Source organism: Eurosta solidaginis, chromosome 2 (assembly GCF_040869045.1).
Source record: "Eurosta solidaginis isolate ZX-2024a chromosome 2, ASM4086904v1, whole genome shotgun sequence".
In the NCBI taxonomy this organism is placed as follows: domain Eukaryota; kingdom Metazoa; phylum Arthropoda; class Insecta; order Diptera; family Tephritidae; genus Eurosta; species Eurosta solidaginis.
Genome location: NC_090320.1, coordinates 109,379,906 through 109,387,819, shown reverse-complemented (window position 1 = coordinate 109,387,819; position 7,914 = coordinate 109,379,906).

The following is a 7,914-nucleotide window of genomic DNA, read 5'->3' as shown; positions in this document are numbered from 1 at the left end:
TAGGGACTTTACAGTGGACCAAAGTTTACCTACACAGGCAGAGAGGTTACAACTGCTTAGGTGCTCCTCCCATTTCGCTCGCTTGTGTTCATCCACAAGCAATCTGATGCGTTGGTTTATATCCCTTATTTGGGGGCCGCCGGGATCGATCTGTCTTATAAGGTCACATTCTCTCGCTAAACTTGCGGCCTCTGCCGGGAAGTGGGGCCGAAGTTCGGGAATTCTACCGGCGGGAATGAAACGAGCCGAGGCGGATTCAATGACCTTGCGGAAAGCACGCTCCCCTTGGCGGGCATCAATTGGGATAGGGAGGGCAGCAAAGCGGTTGTCTGTAAAGGATTTGTATTCGTCCCACTTTCCTTTTCTAAAGTTAATGAAAGTGCGTTTTTCTGCGACGATGAAGTCGGCGGGACGCTCGAGCGAAATAAGTATAGGAAGGTGGTCGGATGCCAATGTTACCATCGGCTGCCAGTTGACCCAGTTTACGAGTTCTGCGCTCACGATTGAAATATCCGGCGAACTGTGACAGCTTCCTACCATACGTGTGCGGGCGTCTCCGTTTATAGTGCAGAACGTTGTTTCTTCTATTTGATCCGCTAACATCTCACCCCTACTGTCCACCCGCAAGTTTGAATGCCATAGGTCGTGATGGACATTGAAATCGCCTAAGATAATGTGATTGTTTCCAGTGAGTACGCCGCTGATATCAGGGCGGTATTCACTGGGGCAAAAAGTGACAGGAGGGATGTAGATGTTGATGATTTCTAGATTTGCATCGCCCGGACAGATAAACCTTGACGTTCTAAGACACTGTCCCTGCGGTCGCTGCCGGGGTATTTTTGATTTTTTTAAATGAATCCTGTGACGAACTGTATTAACTATAATTGCAATTTTTGTAATACTTTAATCAACTAAGTACCCGAAAAAGCAACACTATTTTCATCTAAAAAATTCTCTTCGGTTTTAGCTAATTGTAGTTTCACTCCTTTGTTCTATGAATAGTAATTCTTTCACCCCTGTCCTATCAATTAATTTAACTTAAAAAGAAAGTGTATTTTTTATTAATTCTCAAAAACTGTATTGTAGTATTCAAGTAAGCGTGCCTTTCAGGTTATCAGCTCATTTATTTATTTTTTTTTTTACTCTATTACAAAAATAAAATACATTGACAAAAATAATTTTTAAACAGATAACTTGATAAGCAAAGCCTAAATGTCAAGCAATATTTGTTTGCGAGTCTTGTGACTAAATCTATTAACCAACAACTATATTTATGTATTTTATGGAATTTTTATTTATTGATGCTGTAAGAGTATTTTGTTTTGTTTGTTTTTTACTGAATTATTTTTGAAAAAATTTTAAATGTGTTTTTGTTTTAAATAAATGAGCTAGACAGCAATCATTCCTTTAATGTAACCTATCATTTTAAACATTTAAAAGTTATTTTTCTCTACGCAGAGCTTGTGGGTAATGTGGTATGGTATATCACATTAGCTCATATAGTAAATCACATTACATTATTAATTCGCAAAAACTGTATTGTACTATTCAAGTAAGCGTGCCTTTCAGGTTATCAGCTCATTTATTTATTTTCTTTTTACTTTATTACAAAAATAAAATACATTGACAAAAATAATTTTTAAACAGATACCTTGATAAGCAAAGCCTAAATGTCAAGCAATAATTGTTTGCAAGTCTTGTGACTAAATCTATAAACCAAGAACTATATTTATGTATTTTATGGAATTTTTATTTATTTATGCTGTAAGAGTATTTTGTTTTGTTTGTTTTTTACTGAATTATTTTTGAAAAAATATTAAATGTGTTTTTGTTTTAAATAAATGAGCTAGACAGCAATCATTCCATTAATGTAACCTATCATTTTAAACATTTAAATGTTATTTTTCTCTACGCAGAGCTTGTGGGTAATGTGGTATGTTATATCACATTAGCTCATATAATATATCACATTACATTTTGATAAAACGACTTTTTTGACTTTTAATGGTTTTATAGAAATATCTTCCCAAATACTTAATATAATGTAATTTTATCTCAGGATATGGTGCATAACGCTTGAATTTATTGATTTTTCATGATTTTTTATCAGGTCACTCAATGAAATGTTGAGTAGTAGTTAAAGAAATTATACCCATATCACAATACCCTAACTTACTCTAATTTCGGGACCTTTTCGAGGTCATTTGGGGACCATTCCGGCATCATCCTTGGATGGTTTTCGGGATCCGTCCTGTATTCCGTCAGGGTCATTTCGGGACTATTTCGTGATCATTTGGAGACCCCTCAGGGATCATTTCTGAATGGTTTTCGAGATCACGTTAGGATAGTTTCGGTACTTTTTCGGGATGATTTTGGGACCCCCTTCCGGGAGCATATCTGGATCCCATCAGGGTCATTTTGGGACTATTCCGGGATAATTTGGGACCCTTCCGACATCATTTCTGGATACTTTTCGGGATCCCTCCAGGATCCGTGAGGGTTATTTCTATACTATCTCGCGATCATTTGGGGCTCTTCCGCTATAATTTCTGGACGATTTACGGGATCGGTCAGGGTACCCATCACCGTCATTTCGGGACTATTGTGGGACCATTCCGGCATCATTTCTGGATAGTTTTCGGGATTCGTCCGGGATCCCGTCAATCATTTCGTGAATTTTTAGAGATTATTTCGGGATCATTTGAGGACCCTTCTAGCATCATTTCTGGATGATTTTCGGGGTCCGTGCTGTATTCCGTCAGGGTCACTTCGGGACTTTCTCGGGACTACTTCGGTATCATGTTGGGACCCTTCCGTCATCATTTCTGGATAGTTTTCATGATCATTTCGGGACTATTTCGGGGTCATTTGGGGACTCTTGCGGTATAATTTCTGGACGATTTTCGGGATCCGTCCGCGCACCAGTCAGGGTCATTTCGGGACTTTTTCGGGACTATTACGGGACAATTTTGGGAACGTTCCGGCATCATTTCTGGACAGTTTTCGGGATCCCTGCAGGATCCCGTCTGGGTTATTCCTTCAGGGATCCCTTCTGGACGGTTTACGGAATCCCGACGGGGTCATTTTGTGACTTTTTCTGGACTATTTCAAGATCATTTGGGGACGTTTCTGAGATCATTTCAGGATCCGCCCGGAATCCAGTCAGGGTCATTTCGGGACATTTTTGGCACTATTCCGGGATCATTTGGGGATCCTTCCTGTATCATTTGCGTGAGGGTTATTTCGGCACTTTTTCGGGATCATTTGGGGTTCTTCCGGCGTCATTTCTGGATGGTTTTCGGGATCCGTCCGGGATCCCGTCAATCATTTCGTGAATTTTTTTAGATTATTTCGGGATTATTTTGGGACTCTTCCGGCATCATTTCTGATTTGTTTTCGGGATCCGTCCGGGACCCCGTCAGGGTAATTTCGGGACTATTTCGGGATCATTTGGAGACCCCTCAGGGATCATTTGTGGATGGTTTTCCGGATTTGTCCTGGATACCGTGGGGATCGTTTCGGGACTATTTTGGGACCCTTCCGGTATCATTTAAGAACTCTTCGAAACCGGTAGTTCAGCATATATGCCTTTTTAAATTATGATCTTTTATGGCCATGGATTCTCTGCAAATTATTCGTAATTAAAATTCGGTATGTTTTATCTTTAATATCTAACACAGCTTTTTCGTTCTATGTATTTTTGATTTTTTTATTGAATCCTGTGACGAACTGTAATAACTATAATTACATAATTACACTTTTTGTAATACTTTAACCAACTAAATACCCGAAAAGTAACACAAAGTTCATCTAAAACTTCTCTTTGGTTTTAGCTAATTGTAGTTTCACTGCTCTGTTCTATGAATAGTAATTCCTTCACCCCTGTCATATCAATTAATTTAACTTAAAAGAAGGGTATTTTTTATTAATTCGCAAAATATGTATTGTAATATTCAAGTAAGCGTGCCTTTCAGGTTGTCAGCTCATTTATTTATTTATTTTTTTTTTTAATCTATTACAAAAATAAATAATAGTTTAAAAAAACTAAAAAACACGTTTTTATAGCTAACCGAACTAAATTAGAAAATAATTTTCAATTAAAAAGAGTTTATATAACAGTAGTAGAAGGTCAAACAATCATTTATAGTTAATCACCTCAAAATAAAATTATAATAAAATTTAAGTTACTAACAAGATAATTTAATTCAGATTAAAATGCGTGGGGTGCATTTGACTACATTTCATATTTACCTCTCAGATAGTTGCAAATAGAATGATTGTAACATTCAATATCAAGCACCCCACGCTTTTTACGGTGAATTAAATTATTCTGTTAATAACTTAAATTATTATAGTTTTATTTTGAGGTGATTAACTATAAATGATTTTTGTCCTTCTACTACTGTTATATAAACTCTTTTTAATTGAAAATTATTTTCTAATTTTTAGTTCGGTTAGCTATAAAAGAGTGGTTTTTGGTTTTTTTAAACTATTATTTATTTTTAATTTTTTAGTTCAAGTAATTTTAAAAGTTTTAGTCGAGAGTGATGAAACCTCGACACTCCAGCGGTCCATGGATGAATCCAACCCCACGGCACCGAAAAGGGCCAAGACGCAGGAAGGCTGGCCGCGGCCTTTCGCCGAAATTGCCAAGGGTCGGCAGATCATTGGCATTATAGACGAGAGCAGCGAAGATGGCAGGATCCCGAAAAATTAAATTAAATTTGATTAATAACTTAATTAACTATCGTTAATCTTATGTCATCCCACCATCACATTATTGCATTGTCATGGAGCCTTGATACGTGTGCAAAGTTTCAATCAAACTTATGGCCATTAAAAGTGGTAATAAGGCCAATTGACCTTATGTCACCACACCATCACATTAAGGCATTGTCATCGAGCCTTGATACGTGTGCAAAGTTTCAATCAAACTTATGGGCATTCAAAGTGGTAATAAGGCCAATTGACCGTATAGCCGTTGACCTTAAGTCACCACACCATCACATTAATGCATTGTCATCGTGCCTTGATACATGTGCAAAGTTTCAATCAAAGTTATGGCCATTCAAAGTGGTAATAAGGCCAACTGATCTTATGGCCGTTGACCTTATGTCACCACACCATCACATTAATGCATTGTCATCGAGCCTTGATACGTGTGCAAAGTTTCAGTCAAACTTATGGCCATTCAAAGTGGTAATAAAGCCAATTGACCTTATGGCCACTGACCTTATGTCACCACACCATCACATTAATGCATTGTCATCGATCCTTGATACGTGTGCAAAGTTTCAGTCAAACTTATGGCCATTCAAAGTGGTAATAAGGCCAATTGACCTTATGCCCGTTGCCTTATTTCACCACACCATCACATTAATGCATTGTCATCGAGCCTTGATATGTGTGCAAAGCTTCAATCAAACTTATGGCCATTCAAAGAGGTAATAAGGCCAATTGACCTTATGGCCGTTGACCTTATGTCACCACACCATCACATTAATGCATTGTCATCGATCCTTGATACGTGTGCAAAGTTTCAGTCAAACTTATGGGCATTCAAAGTGGTAATAAGGCCTATTGACCTTATGGCCGTTGACCTTATATCACCACACCATCACATTAATGCATTGTCATCGGTCCTTGATACGTATGCAAAGTTTCAAATTAATCAGACTTCTAGAAACCGGCAAAAATTAAGCTCAAAGATTCCGTTACATACATGGATACAGACCAAGCTAATAAAAGCGTGTTAATAAAATACATTGACAAAAATAATTTTTAAACAGATAAGTTGATAAGCAGGCTAACGTTAATAGCCCATATATTTTATTTTCTGCGGGCGGGAACGCGGGTAAAGGCTAGTATATTATAAATAGGAAGGTTTGGATGACCAGACGTTTGTTTTTGTGACGCAATCACGCAAGAACGGCTGGACGGGTTTGGATGAAATTTGGCACACACATAGCCAATAGTCTAGAAGGATCTACTAGCTATATTTTTTCGAAAAGAGGGGAGGTCCTCGCCCCCTAGGAACAGTTATAATTTAATTTTTGTATTTTTTCGTTTTTGTGACTTAATCACGCCAGAACGGCTACACGGATTTTGATGAAATTTGGGGCAAAAACAATAGTCTACTGGCGAAATTTTTTTCGAACATGGAAAGGGGGGAGGTGGTCCCACGACCCCTTCGACTAATTACTTTTTAACAATTATTAGATATTATAACTTTACGTATACTGACCTTCACCAATATTACAAACTCAATGGGTCAAATAAGTCGAGGGCAGTGACACCATTAAATTGTTATAACTCAATGTAAATTTTCTCCTAAATCAATAATTTTTGGTATCTGGCTCATACAGATCGAGATCTGAACAATTTTGGAAAAACGACCAGTGGTGCTCTCCTTCTCCTCCCGCCACCAACCATCCATCAATTGTTTTATTAGCATTACCTGTATGTTGGTTTGTTTGTAACTCTTCATTCGCTTCAACGCGCCTGCTGCCTTAATAACATGGGTCACATCGAGACCATTCCGGAATCTTTTCAGGATGGTCTTCGGGATCCGCCCTTGATCCCGTCGGGGTAATATCCGGACTCTTTCGGGATCGCTTTGGGCCTCTTTCGGGATAATTTCTGGATGGTTGTTGTTTTCGGGACTATTTTGGGATCGCCCTGGGTCTTTTCCGGGGACATTTCTAGATGGGTTTCGGGATCCGTCCAGTATCCCGTCGGGGTCAATTCGGGACAATTTCGGGGTCATTTTGGGACCCTTACGGTATCATTTCTGGATAGTTTTCGGATTATTTCGGATTCATTTGGGGAGCTTTCCGGCATCAGTTCTTGATGGTTTTCGGAATCCGTCTAGGATCCCGTCAGTGTCCTTTCGGGATCATTTGGAGCCGTTCCGATATCATTTATGAATGGTTTTCGGGATCAGTTCGAGATCCCTTCATTTCGGGACTATTTCGGGATCTTTTCGAGACACTTCGGGGATCATTAATGTACGTCCGCTATCCCGTCGGGATCATTTCGTAACTTTTTCTGGACTATTTCAAGATCATTTGGGAATCCTTCTGAGATCATTTCTGAATGGTTTTCGGGATCAGTTGGGGTAATTTCGTGACTTTCTCTGGATTATTAGAAAATAATTTTCAATTAAAAAAGTTTATGTAACAGTAGTAGAAGGTCAAACAATCATTTATAGTTATTCACCTCAAAATAAAATTATAACAAAATTTAATTTATTAACAGAATAATTTAATTCAGATTAAAAAGCGTGGGGTGCATTTGACTACCTACATTTCATATCTTTCCTCTCAGATAGTTGCAAATAGAATGATTGTAACATTCAATATCAAGCACCCCACGCTTTTTACTGTGAATTAAATTATTCTGTTAATAACTTAAATTATTATAATTTTATTTTGAGGTGATTAACTATAAATGATTGTTTGACCTTCTACTACTGTTATATAAACTCTTTTTAATTGAAAATTATTTTCTAATTTTTAGTTCGGTTAGCTATAAAAGCGTGTTTTTTAGTTTTTATAAACTATTATTTATTTTTAATTTTTTAGTTCAAGTAATTTAAAAGTTTTAGTCGAGAGTGATGAAACCTCGAAACTCCAGCGGTCCATGGATGAATCCAACCCCACGGCACCGAAAAGGGCCAAGACGCAGGGAGGCTGGCCGCGGTCTTTCGCCGAAATTGCCAAGGGTCGGCAGATCATTGGCATTATAGACGAGAGCAGCGAAGATGGCAGGATCCCGAAAAATTAAATTAAATTTTATTAATAACTTAATTAACTATCGTTAACCTTATGTCACCCCACTATCACATTATTGCAATGTCATGGAGCCTTGATACGTATGCAAAGTTTCAATCAAACTTAGGGCCATTCAAAGTGG